The sequence below is a fragment of the Dermacentor andersoni genome, unplaced genomic scaffold (genome assembly GCF_023375885.2).
Source record: "Dermacentor andersoni unplaced genomic scaffold, qqDerAnde1_hic_scaffold ctg00000726.1, whole genome shotgun sequence".
In the NCBI taxonomy this organism is placed as follows: Eukaryota; Metazoa; Arthropoda; class Arachnida; order Ixodida; family Ixodidae; genus Dermacentor; species Dermacentor andersoni.
The window spans coordinates 15,001-27,500 of NW_027315404.1; the positions used below are offsets into that span (position 1 = coordinate 15,001).

A 12,500-nucleotide genomic window follows, 5' to 3' on the forward strand; every position below is an offset into this window, starting at 1 on the left:
GACCAGCTCTGGAGCTCGACGTACTTCGAAGGCAAACAGCGCAAATTGCGATCGCGCTGGCTTTGCGCACGGCGCGGGAATCGGCCGGCGTTTCATTCCCACGTTTTCCGTGCACGCAAGCGTGCGCTTCCGACTCTCTCGCAAACGTGCGCGCTACATGGCAACAGACGTTCGCGCCTCGTGCTTGGACCGCTCTTTCCCTGCAGGTATCCGACTCCATCCTGCGGCGGTCTTACTAGAGGCGCGCACTCGTCACGCTGCAGTAGTATTGCCTCGTTTCCGTCTTTTCGAAGAATTGGCACAACGGTTTGCCACCGTCTCCCTCTCGTGAGGCCGCTGGCGCGTGGCTTTAGCGCTCAACGTACTGTCCATGATGCCGACGCGGTCAAAACGAGTCGACGGACGCACGTTCCCTGTGCGCCGAAGTCTCTCTTGATATGTGATCCGACCCTCAGACAGACGAAGCCAAGGGAAGACCCAAGGCCGCAATGTGCGTTCAAAGAATCAGTGCTCAGTGTGTCCTGCAATTCACACCAAGTCTCGCAGCTGGCTGCGTTCTTCATCGACCCGAGAACCGAGTGATCCACCGCTTAGAGTCGTGAAAAATAGTTTGTTCAATTCAGTACAGTACAACCAGGGTTTTAGGCACGTGGCGTCTCCCTGTGTGTGGTTTCGAAGAGCGCCTTTCGGCGTGCGCTCCTCCAGTCTCGCTCTTTCGGCGGCCGCGTCTCAGCAGCTGAAAGCCTAATGGCACTCCACTCCTGCTACTCGCGCGTGTGTTTTGCGCCCACGCCTTCCTCGCTTGCCCTCGAGGCACCTTATGCCGTTTGCGCGCACTCGAAGCCGGTTTTACCTGCCAACCATCCACCGGACCCGTGTGTCTCGTGTGCACGTTCACATCGCTCCACTAAAAATTGCAAAGAGCGACAGAGCCATGATTAGGGCTAAGCCGCTGTGGAGTCTTTAACGGCTACACGGCCACGGGCAGGGCTTCACCCCCATCGACGTGCTTCGCTTCAGTCAGCAGTAGGTTCATAGAAGGGCCTCAAACACACACACACTTTCGCATCGGCAGATCGCCGCAGCATAACCGCTGTTGATCCAACAGCCTACTTGAGACGAAAGACAAGAGCCCGGCGCGCGTACTCGCGCAGCTCTCCAAAACCACTCGGCCAGTGCCAGGGACGGCTCCCTGCGCCGGCGCCACAACAAGTCTACTTGAGGCGGAAGACGAAGCCAGCAAGGGCCTGGCCGCAAGTGCGTTCGAAACCGGGACTACAGTCCCTCGTCTGTCCGTACTTCCTCTTTCGACGTGCGGCGCCTTCCCAAAGCGCACAAGTCCGCTAACCGCAGAACGCTTCCGACGTAGCAAAGCCGCGTTTCCTTCGGTACTTCGCAGCAACGCCGCCTTTCCCTCGGCGGCGGGCGAATAGCCTGCAGACGTCGTCGCATTAAACCGCGATCTCGACACCTCGCGCGTCACGAGCAGGAGCCGACCGGCAGCCTCCGGCCCTTTCGGACTCGGTGGCATTTGCCGCGGAGGACGGGAGAGCACTTTAGGCCACGGTTCCTTCCGTACTTGGCAGCCGCACCCTCATACCGACAGTTCCATGACCGACCGAGCGCCACACCGTTCCTTTAGTACTTGGGTGGCAACAAAGTCGGGTCGTTACTCCATACTCGCCGCAGGAAGCGACCGGCAGCCGCCAGCCTTTTCAGACTCGGCAGCGTTTGCCGCGGAGGACGGGAGAGCGCTCGCACCACGGTTCCGTGTGTGTACTAAGCGGCAGCGGCATTAGCTCTCGACCGTCAGTTCCTTGACCGACCGCACGCTTCGCCGTTCCCCTCGTACTGGGCAAAGCAGCAGGTCGGGTCGTCTTACTCCCATTCCGCGCAAGAGCGCCAAAGCGGACAGAAAGCCCACCCAGTGTGCGTTACGCCGTTTCTACCCGCGGGCGCGGCCAAGCCAACCGTCCAAGGTTGCAGCCGGCGTCCACTGGGCGCAACAAATTTGGCACGGGGCGCCCCTCAAAATTCAGGCAGTCCCCGGCATGTTCGGGTATAGCCGTCCCCGCGTCCAAGCGGGGCCAGCGGCGGAAAGCGTCGGGCGCAGCGAGCTGCTTCACCCACACGGGGTAGAAACAATGGCGCTCGCCACCCTTCACAATCCGGTAATGATCCTTCCGCAGGTTCACCTACGGAAACCTTGTTACGACTTTTACTTCCTCTAAATGATCAAGTTTGGTCATCTTTCCAACAGACCGGCGCAACCGAAAGGCCGCGCCGGACATCGGTCCGAAGACCTCACTAAATCATTCAATCGGTAGTAGCGACGGGCGGTGTGTACAAAGGGCAGGGACGTAATCAACGCGAGCTTATGACTCGCGCTTACTGGGAATTCCTCGTTCAAGGGGAACAATTGCAAGCCCCTATCCCAATCACGAAAGAAGTTCCACGGGTTACCCAGTCCTTTCAGACAGGGATAAAGACACGCTGCTTCCTTCAGTGTAGCGCGCGTGCGGCCCCGGACATCTAAGGGCATCACAGACCTGTTATTGCTCTGTTTCGTGCGGCTAGGAGCCGCTTGTCCCTCTAAGAAGGTTGTAAGGTGCTGGGAACCCCGCACCTATTTAATAGGCTAGAGTCTCGTTCGTTATCGGAATTAACCAGACAAATCGCTCCACCAACTAAGAACGGCCATGCACCACCATCCACCGAATCAAGAAAGAGCTCTCAATCTGTCAATCCTCCCAGTGTCCGGGCCGGGTAAGTTTTCCCGTGTTGAGTCAAATTAAGCCGCAGGCTCCACTCCTGGTGGTGCCCTTCCGTCAATTCCTTTAAGTTTCAGCTTTGCAACCATACTTCCCCCGGAACCCAAACACTTTGGTTTCCCGGAAGCTGCCCGCCGAGTCATTTGAGTAACTCAGGCGGATCGCTGGTTGGCATCGTTTATGGTCAGAACTAGGGCGGTATCTGATCGCCTTCGAACCTCTGACTTTCGTTCTTGATCAAAGAAAACATTCTTGGCAAATGCTTTCGCAGTAGTTCGTCTTGCGACGGTCCAAGAATTTCACCTCTAGCGCCGCAATACGAATGCCCCCGTCTGTCCCTCTTAATCATTACCTCGTATTCCAAAAACCAACAGAACAGAAACGAGGTCTTGTTCTATTATTCCATGCAAGTTTATTCAGGCGACTCGCCTGCGTTGAGCACTCTAATTTTTTCAAAGTAAAAGCACCGGCCTTCTCGAGGCACACAATGAAGTGCACCAAGAAAGGACCGGCATGATGTTCAGTCCGAGCCGTCGCATCGGGTAGATGCACTACTCGTCTGGAACTGAGATCCAACTACGAGCTTTTTAACCGCAGCAGCTTTAGTATACGCTATTGGAGCTGGAATTACCGCGGCTGCTGGCACCAGACTTGCCCTCCAATTGATCCTCGTTAAAGGATTTAGAGTGTACTCATTTCAATTACGGGGCCTCAAAAGAGTCCCGTATTGTTATTTTTCGTCACTACCTCCCCGTGCCGGGAGTGGGTAATTTGCGCGCCTGCTGCCTTCCTTGGATGTGGTAGCCGTTTCTCAGGCTCCCTCTCCGGAATCGAACCCTGATTCTCCGTTACCCGTAACAACCATGGTAAGCAAGTAACCTACCATCGAAAGTTGATAAGGCAGACACTTGAAAGAAACGTCGCCGGCTCGTGGCCATGCGATCAGCACAAAGTTATCCAGAGTCACCACACAATACGGGCCGAAACCCGATCGATCTTGGTCTAATAAAAGCACCCGTCGCCCAAAGGGCTTCAGGCTCACTGCATGTATTAGCTCTAGAATTGCCACAGTTATCCAAGTAGGAAGAAACGATCTAAGGAACCATAACTGATTTAATGAGCCATTCGCGGTTTCGCCTTATTTCGGCATGTACTTAGACATGCATGGCTTAATCTTTGAGACAAGCATATGATTACTGGCAGGATCAACCAGGTAATCGTTCAACTGCGCGTCCAGCCTTTCAAGCAGGCCGGACGCCGTTTTTGCGATGCCGAGGCCACCTTCAGGCGCCCCAACACGCTTCGTTCTCGCAAAGGGTAGCACTTTGCACAGTCCGAGACGACGGCGTTCGAGCTCGCTACGGCGCCCTCCCCGCAGGGCCGGGTATCGCCACGCGGCAAGAAGCACGCAACATTCTCGATAGACCGGTTGTGTCGACTCGATCGCGGCTTGCGGTTTCTCTCGAGCCCGCAGCACTGGTGGACCGACCGACACTTGCAACGTAGCCGAGACGGCAAAGCCGCTAGGCGACGGGTCACGCCCGCGCCTTCGGCGCTTTCGTATTTGATTCGTCCGAGGACGATGCGGAACACACTTCGATATCGTGGAAAAAGCGTCGTCCGACAACCAGCCCCTAACGCATCAAGCGGATGAGGCTGCAGACGTCAGCTGTGGGATCCACGGGAGCGATACCGGGGACACGCTTGACGGGCACGAAGCCCGCCGCATATCAAACACCCAGGTCGCTTTGGGGGCGACTGCTCTCTGGGACCCCCATATAATAGCAGCGATAAGTACCCAGACCTCCATGGGGCCGTACTCGTGCCACTTTCGACGAGCGTTTGGCGAAAATCGTGCCGCCTCGTAACGCCGCGAGCAAGATTGAAAGCTTACGTCGGCAGCACAATGCCGAAGTCGTGAAAGCGCAGCGCGTCTACCGAATGCGCGAACGGCAATTTCTCGCTAATGGCCAGTACGGTTTCCTGCACAATTGCCTTTCTGTCGCCCTACGGGGCCCCCGGCCGATCGATTCGAGGCACGCTAGCACGGCCCCTTCGCCATTTCCGAGCACGAGTGCGAACAGTGCGGGCGGCGTGCTCGACGCCCCGGCTGACGTCGTTTCGGACTTTGTCTCTTCGCGTGCTCGCGGCAACGCCGCGGCCAACGACGACGTCTGCGCGGTTCTTTGCCGGTTCCCGGCGTGCTATAGTGCAGCCCTCTGCAGGGTGACACCGGCTCCGTCGTGGCCGTGCGGCGGCTTGTACGCAAAAGTTGCGTCAAAGGCGTCGCGCTCGCGCCGCCCCGGCACACGCGGTTTCGGACTTTGTCTCTTCCAGCGCTCGCGTAGTCGTGGGCACGATTGTCGACTTCGGAACGGTGCGCGGACACCGCCACGAGCACGCGCAAGACGAAAATCGCACTACGGTACAATGTCGGCCGGGGCCCTACGGCCCCTTACAGTAGCAGCGATAAGTGCCCAGACCTCCATGGGGCCGTACTCGTGCGACGCGGCGGCGTACTGCGCCGAGCCGAGCGCCAATATTTGGCTTTTGCAGGGCGGATTCGAGCTCTGGCGATTGCCGCGGTACCGCCGCTCACCGATTCAAGGCACGCTAGCGCGGCCCCTTCGCCATTTCCGAGCACAGCGTGCGAACAGTGCGGGCGGCGTGCTCGACGCCCCGGCTGACGTCGTTTCGGACTTTGTCTCTTCGCGTGCTCGCGGCAACGCCGCGGCCAACGACGACGTCTGCGCGGTTCTTTGCCGGTTCCCGGCGTGCTATAGTGCAGCCCTCTGCAGGGTGACACCGGCTCCGTCGTGGCCGTGCGGCGGCTTGTACGCAAAAGTTGCGTCAAAGGCGTCGCGCTCGCGCCGCCCCGGCACACGCGGTTTCGGACTTTGTCTCTTCCAGCGCTCGCGTAGTCGTGGGCACGATTGTCGACGTCGGAACGGTGCGCGGACTACGCCACGAGCACGCGCAAGCCGAAAATCGCACTACGGTACAATGTCGGCCGGGGCCGTACGGCCCCTTACAGTAGCAGCGATAAGTGCCCAGACCTCCATGGGGCCGTACTCGTGCGACGCGGCCGCGTACTGCGCCGAGCCGAGCGCCAATATTTGGCTTTTGCAGGGCGGATTCGAGCTCTGGCGATCGCCGCGGTACCGCCGCTCACCGATTCAAGGCACGCTAGCGCGGCCCCTTCGCCATTTCCGAGCACGCGTGCGAACAGTGCGGGCGGCGTGCTCGACGCCCCGGCTGACGTCGTTTCGGACTTTGTCTCTTCGCGTGCTCGCGGCAACGCCGCGGCCAACGACGACGTCTGCGCGGTTCTTTGCCGGTTCCCGGCGTGCTATAGTGCAGCCCTCTGCAGGGTGACACCGGCTCCGTCGTGGCCGTGCGGCGGCTTGTACGCAAAAGTTGCGTCAAAGGCGTCGCGCTCGCGCCGCCCCGGCACACGCGGTTTCGGACTTTGTCTCTTCCAGCGCTCGCAACCATGTCGGGGCCGACGCCGACGACTGCGTGGTGTTTCAACGATTGCCGGCGTGACACAATGCAGCTGCGTGCGGGATGCCAGCGATTCCGTCGTGTCCGTGCGGCGGCTTGTACGCAAAAGTTGCGTCAAAGGCGTCGCGCTCGCGCCGCCCCGGCACACGCGGTTTCGGACTTTGTCTCTTCCAGCGCTCGCGTAGTCGTGGGCACGATTGTCGACGTCGGAACGGTGCGCGGACTACGCCACGAGCACGCGCAAGCCGAAAATCGCACTACGGTACAATGTCGGCCGGGGCCGTACGGCCCCTTACAGTAGCAGCGATAAGTGCCCAGACCTCCATGGGGCCGTACTCGTGCGACGCGGCGGCGTACTGCGCCGAGCCGAGCGCCAATATTTGGCTTTTGCAGGGCGGATTCGAGCTCTGGCGATCGCCGCGGTACCGCCGCTCACCGATTCAAGGCACGCTAGCGCGGCCCCTTCGCCATTTCCGAGCACGCGTGCGAACAGTGCGGGCGGCGTGCTCGACGCCCCGGCTGACGTCGTTTCGGACTTTGTCTCTTCGCGTGCTCGCGGCAACGCCGCGGCCAACGACGACGTCTGCGCGGTTCTTTGCCGGTTCCCGGCGTGCTATAGTGCAGCCCTCTGCAGGGTGACACCGGCTCCGTCGTGGCCGTGCGGCGGCTTGTACGCAAAAGTTGCGTCAAAGGCGTCGCGCTCGCGCCGCCCCGGCACACGCGGTTTCGGACTTTGTCTCTTCCAGCGCTCGCAACCATGTCGGGGCCGACGCCGACGACTGCGTGGTGTTTCAACGATTGCCGGCGTGACACAATGCAGCTGCGTGCGGGATGCCAGCGATTCCGTCGTGGCGGTGCGGCGGCTTGTACGCAAAAGTTGCGTCAAAGGCGTCGCGCTCGCACCGCCCCGGCACACGTGGTTTCGGACTTTGTCTCTTCGAGCGCTCGCAGCGATGTCGAGGCGATCGCTTACGTCTGCACGGTTTCCGGTGTGCTACAATGCAGCAGTCTGCCGCACTACACCTCTTGGTTGCCGAGGCCAGCACGGCAATTTACTGAAGCGAGCGCATTGCGCCCAGGCGGCAGCGGACTTTGTGCTTTCGGGAGTGCTCTTGCTGTAAAATTTGAACGGCTGCAGCTGCGCGAAGCAAGTGTACCTATTTTCACTCTCTCTCTGTCTGCCTTTGAGGCGACTGTAATTTCACTTTAAACGCAACTGGAGGCGGGAGCAACCTGATGAGAGTAGGTGGACTTCGGTACATGTTGTAATTTAGAAATTGCTTTCAAGCTTTGAGGACATACACCTTCGCGCCATCTGCTTTCCCCGTCTCTTTGGCACTTTATAGTATGTGCTGCATGCTCTGCATTCCAAAGAAACACGCCTGTGTCTCTCCCTCTCTCACGTTCTTCTTCTTTTTGTAGCTGCTGTTGTAGAAGATGCTATGCTCTTTAATCGCTGTAACATAGAGTGCTTGCACAAGCCAACAACTGTTGCGCGTTTTTTTTTTTTTTTTTTCTCTTCCCAAGACGTTTCTGCCATTATTCACTAACTCTCGTTCTTAGTATGCAATGGAGCGTTAGCTCGCGCCATCTACCTTTCTTTCTGTATTGCAAAGTCCGCAGGTTTTCCTAGTTCCGTACACAGATGGCGCTAATGCGTTTTGGCGCCAGGTTCGAACGACCTCGCTGTACTCGTGTTTCCCATTTGAATGTTTCAAAGGGGTTTGCGACAGGGGGTGGTTCTTGTGCAAGGCTGAGCTTTCCAGCTGCGTTTAAGCTATGCTAGCATGTGTGCGTATATATATATATATATATATATAAATACACAAACACACACACACACACACACACACACACATGCATATATACATACACACACACGGTAATGGTAAAGATGATGAGGTAGCACTTTTTTTTTTTTTTTTACAATGCCTGTGTTTCAGATGGCGATCTTTCTCCCCTCTATGTTTCCGGTGGGAAGGAGTGTGCAGCGTTTTCTATATTTATTTTGTCATTCACTTCTATGTTGCTCGTCTTCGTACATGGGGCATGCTACCTAATTCTACCGGTCGATTCGACACGTTGCGATCCGTCCCGGCCTGTGCCGTATCAAAATTTTCAGTGGGCCTTGCGGTAAATAAAAAGAAATGAAGGAAATGCGCGTAGTATATTACAATTGCACACGGGCTTGAAACGAAGCCCTCAAGGAAGGTCACCTTGAGCGGTCGCATTCAGACGGAAGTAAGCATTCCCCTGGCGCGTTTTTTTCCGCTCGCCTGTTCCGTTTTCTACGAGGTTGCCTTGGTTGGTTTCGCGTTACAAGCAAGCTTGCACTCGGGTCTCGTTTCTACGCGACAGCGTTTCGTTAACAGCGAAAGACTGAGGCGTTGCGAGTTCATCCGTGAGATAGGGAGCGTTGAGTCTGTACACAGGCTGAATTTTATAATATTGCCCACGCTGTTGCTGAGGTTACCCATGTCGGCAGGGCGCCCACAAGGCAGTAGTACAATGAAGTGAAGTGAAGGACATCGCTTCTCGGCCTTTTGGCTAAGATCAAAGTGTAGTATCTGTTCTTATCAGCTTAATATCTGATACGGGTTCTATATGGACCCACGATATTAAACCTATTTTTGGAAGTTGGCGGAGTGCTTGAAGCCTGCTTCACCTCCGCCGCAGGTCGGCCCGGTATTGCACTACCTCCGGGATCGGCCCCGCTCACTTAGGTGAGACTTCATTCAATCAAAATGAAGAGCACAAGCTCAACGCGAGCAGTGACTTGACACGCACCATTCCTATACTACACGCAACGATGCCGGTTCGCGGACCACGAGAGTAATTAAACTGCCACTCCATCTGTGTGTAGCGTCGCACTTGTTGCGTCGCAAATGGGACAGCCGCTCCAGCAAATTTCTAGTTATGGGCTTCGAGAAAAATTAATGAAAGCAAAAGAAAGAACCAGAATTCCTATTTGTCCGATGTCTCTGAATGATTGTCTCCTGTAAAGAGCCACTTGGGGGGATGGGGGGTAGGATTAGCCGTGGGGTTCGCAATCAATATGAATCCCACTCAAAGCCAACACTGGATTTTGGAGTTCACTATCGCTTGGATCCGTAAACCACCGCGGCCACGCAAGCTCGCCCTGCCGCCGAAATCCGCTGCCCAAGTGGAAGAAAGATTCCCTATGAAAGAAAAATAGAGTGCCCGATTTCTGGCAACTACTGTGCAGCCTTTGTGTACACATTTTCGCAGCAGTGGGACCGAGCGCCTCGAAAACAAACTTGTCGTATGCCCAAATGTGGCGAAATATATTCAAGGGTTAAAAGGTGCCTCATCTTTCTAACCTGTATGTTACGAAGACCTGTTGCTACCTTTTCATCATGAACATCATCATCATCATCATCCTGGCTACGCCCACTGCAGGGCAAAGGCATCTGCCATGATCCTCCAAGTACCCCGGTCAGGTGCCGATTGTCGCCATGTAGTCCCTAATCTAATCTGCCCTCCTAACTTTCTGCCACCCCCTGCTACGCTTCCCTCCTCTTGGAATTCAGTCTGTAACCCTTAATGGCCACCGGTTATCTTCCCCCCAGATTGCATGCCCTGCGCATGCCCATTTGTTTTTCCTGGTTTAAACTTTGGTGTCATTAACGAGCGTTTCTTCTCGCACACCCCAATCTGCTCTATTCCGATCCCCCCGTGACGCCACACCCATCATCCTTCTTTCCAGAGCCCGTTGCGTCGCCCTCAGTTACCCTTCGGTAATCCTCAAAGCTTTTTGTTGGGGCACTCGTGGCATCTTTCTCGTTTAATGAAGTCAAATTTTTTTCAGTTTTGGGGGAAAACTCAATGAGCTAGGCGCGATTGTGTCCCTGGCGCCGCTCTCAACAAGATGGCGGCGCCCATGCTTTTTGCCTGCAGGTTCGGCCCTACGCAGAACACGCCTGCCGGGCAGTGTAGCCACGTTGAAGGGGCAAAGCGTAGTGCAGTGAAGCGCTTGCTCGGGCGAAAAACGCAAATATGAGCCAAACAGGAATTTCCATTATTGGAAATTCCAGTTCAGTTTGCGCATTGCGTTCGCCTAAGGTAAAGAACACAAATGCGAGTGCCACAGCAGTCAAGTCAAAGCTTAGGATTGCGTATCATTTTTTTTTTTTTTTTTCTTTTCGTGCCTTTTACTCCTGGCCTGCGTGGCCCTAGCGCGCATGCACACGAAAGTAATGAAATGCTGAAAACACGAAATAATGCGGTGCGGCTGTATCATATCTATTTTGTGCGCTTTGTTCTTTGTGGACTACAGCGGTGTGCGTCATGAGAAAGTTTCGGTGCCCTTCTTGGGTGACCAGTGAAGCTATATTTAAAACCACATTGATTTGTACGGTTATTGCTACAAACTGCGTGTGGGTGTTTTTCTTTTTCGCTGCCAACGATGGGTTATCGCAACCGCGATCGGTTCTGCTGCTACGCTAGACGCGTGCTTGCCAACGGTTGGCTCTATACGCGACCCGCGACGCGTGGTCGGCACATTCAAGCAGTCAATTGCAAACCGTTCCAAGAAAAAGGATGTACTCCACTTGCCACCTAGTTCGACGATTGTACTTTCTGACCCTCGAGGAAGCGCCGCCTTCCCACGTTTTCTATAATACGATAAGATTCAGAGCGACCGCGACCACTTGTCTTTGTCAATATCTCGGAAACGCTTTCTTTGTTTTCTTTTTTTTTTTTTAAATCCAGATACTCAGACGCGCCCGTGTTCACGCGCACTTGTTCTCTCCGATAAGCAGGGAAGCTCGGTTGGGGTGGTGTCGGGCCTTGCGCATGCGCTGCTGAGCTCGTCGCTTCGCCGGCCGGTCGATGCTGGCGCGGTACTGGTAATGAACTTCGACGTGCATGGTGAAACGTCACTTTGTATTGCCACTGTAGACTAGCAATGCAATGTGTTTGCGAGCGATTGGATAAATGAGAAAGCGTGCACTGTCTACAGTTCATGCCCCTCTAGAGTAGTGGAAATGTTGCTCCAAGTGTTAGGTTTGTAATTTGCGCCTACGAACATGAACTAAACAAAGAAAATGGTCTGCAGCCGCCTTCGCTTCATAAAATTCCCGTACGAAGAAATTTCCGTGCGCGAATGAGAGAGCAAAAGAGAGAAACCATGTTAAGAAGAATGGCTGCCTTTTACGTGATCTCGCGCATGAAACCAGACGATAGATTAATTTTAGCCGTTCATTTTGATTTGCCGAATGTAAACCGGAACACTTTCTCCACGCGGTCTTCAGATTTGAATGGCAATCAATCACATCCTTTCTTTTTTTTTTTTTTTTCTGTTTCTTTCTATCTGGAACCGAAAGAATTCAGAACGCCATTTCAATCTTAGATTCGATTAGATATCGCGACTGGTATGCTGAAATATCACGCCTTATCTGGTGTTAACCTTCTTGATCACGGCAATAAAAAATCGCCAGTTCCCGAACTTTAATCGCGCCGAAGATGAACCGATATGCTGGATTCTTATTGTCATGATTTTATAGAAAGCGCTGGTTCTATGGCTAGCTTTGAGGAAAAGAAAAACATCGTTCAGGAATGTATAACTCTAAACAACTAAAAAAAAAAATCTGCCGGCAATTGGTACTACAACGAGAGTACTGAGAATACTGGAAAAGATGAAATCCAATCATGCTGAACTGAACTGAGATTATTTCATCAAGACATGCCCCGAAAAACGTGGCCACTTTCAATGATAATTTCAAATGTGATTTCTTTCTTTTTTTTTTTTCTTTTTTTTTTTTTTTACGACGGATAATAATTATCTTTCCAATGGCGGATGTGAAAATTTCAGAGCACGTCATTTTCGAAATCCCAAGGCCCCGGACGCATTCTCTCTTCTTTAAGTATTTTGGTGGTGCACACGGAGGAAAATTTCGCGCACGTAATTTATAAACTAGTAGTTGATTTTCTAGAAGAACACAAAGTGCTGACAAACGGCCAACCAGGACACAATTAAATTGGTATTACGCACGGTTTCGAAGCCGCGGTAACAAAAGGGTAACAAAGGGACGTTCATTTCGTGGTGTCGATTTCACGTCTCTCACAATAAAAAAAAAAAAAATAATAATAATAAAAACTACTGCATAAAATAGGTTTTCCCAAACTGGATGGTTTCGATCAGCTTTTGAACAGCCCTTCCTTAAATTGAGTTGGCGTTGATTGAGCAGGTGCGGGCCTCTGCTG

The 12,500-nt window shown here is 54.1% G+C and overlaps 3 non-coding genes across 3 annotated transcripts; 1 reads left to right on the forward strand and 2 right to left on the reverse strand.

Moving 5' to 3' along the window:
* Positions 1-445: 445 nt before the first annotated feature.
* On the reverse strand, positions 446-598 carry LOC140214898 (5.8S ribosomal RNA). The gene has a single exon (XR_011891825.1). It is a non-coding gene; the product is annotated as a 5.8S ribosomal RNA (ribosomal RNA).
* Positions 599-2,172: 1,574 nt separating this feature from the next.
* On the reverse strand, positions 2,173-3,987 carry LOC140214903 (small subunit ribosomal RNA). The gene has a single exon (XR_011891829.1). It is a non-coding gene; the product is annotated as a small subunit ribosomal RNA (ribosomal RNA).
* A 4,815-nt stretch (positions 3,988-8,802) lies between these two features.
* LOC140214902 (U2 spliceosomal RNA) lies at positions 8,803-8,994 on the forward strand. Its single transcript, XR_011891828.1, has one exon. It is a non-coding gene; the product is annotated as a U2 spliceosomal RNA (small nuclear RNA).
* The last annotated feature ends 3,506 nt before the right edge of the window (positions 8,995-12,500 follow it).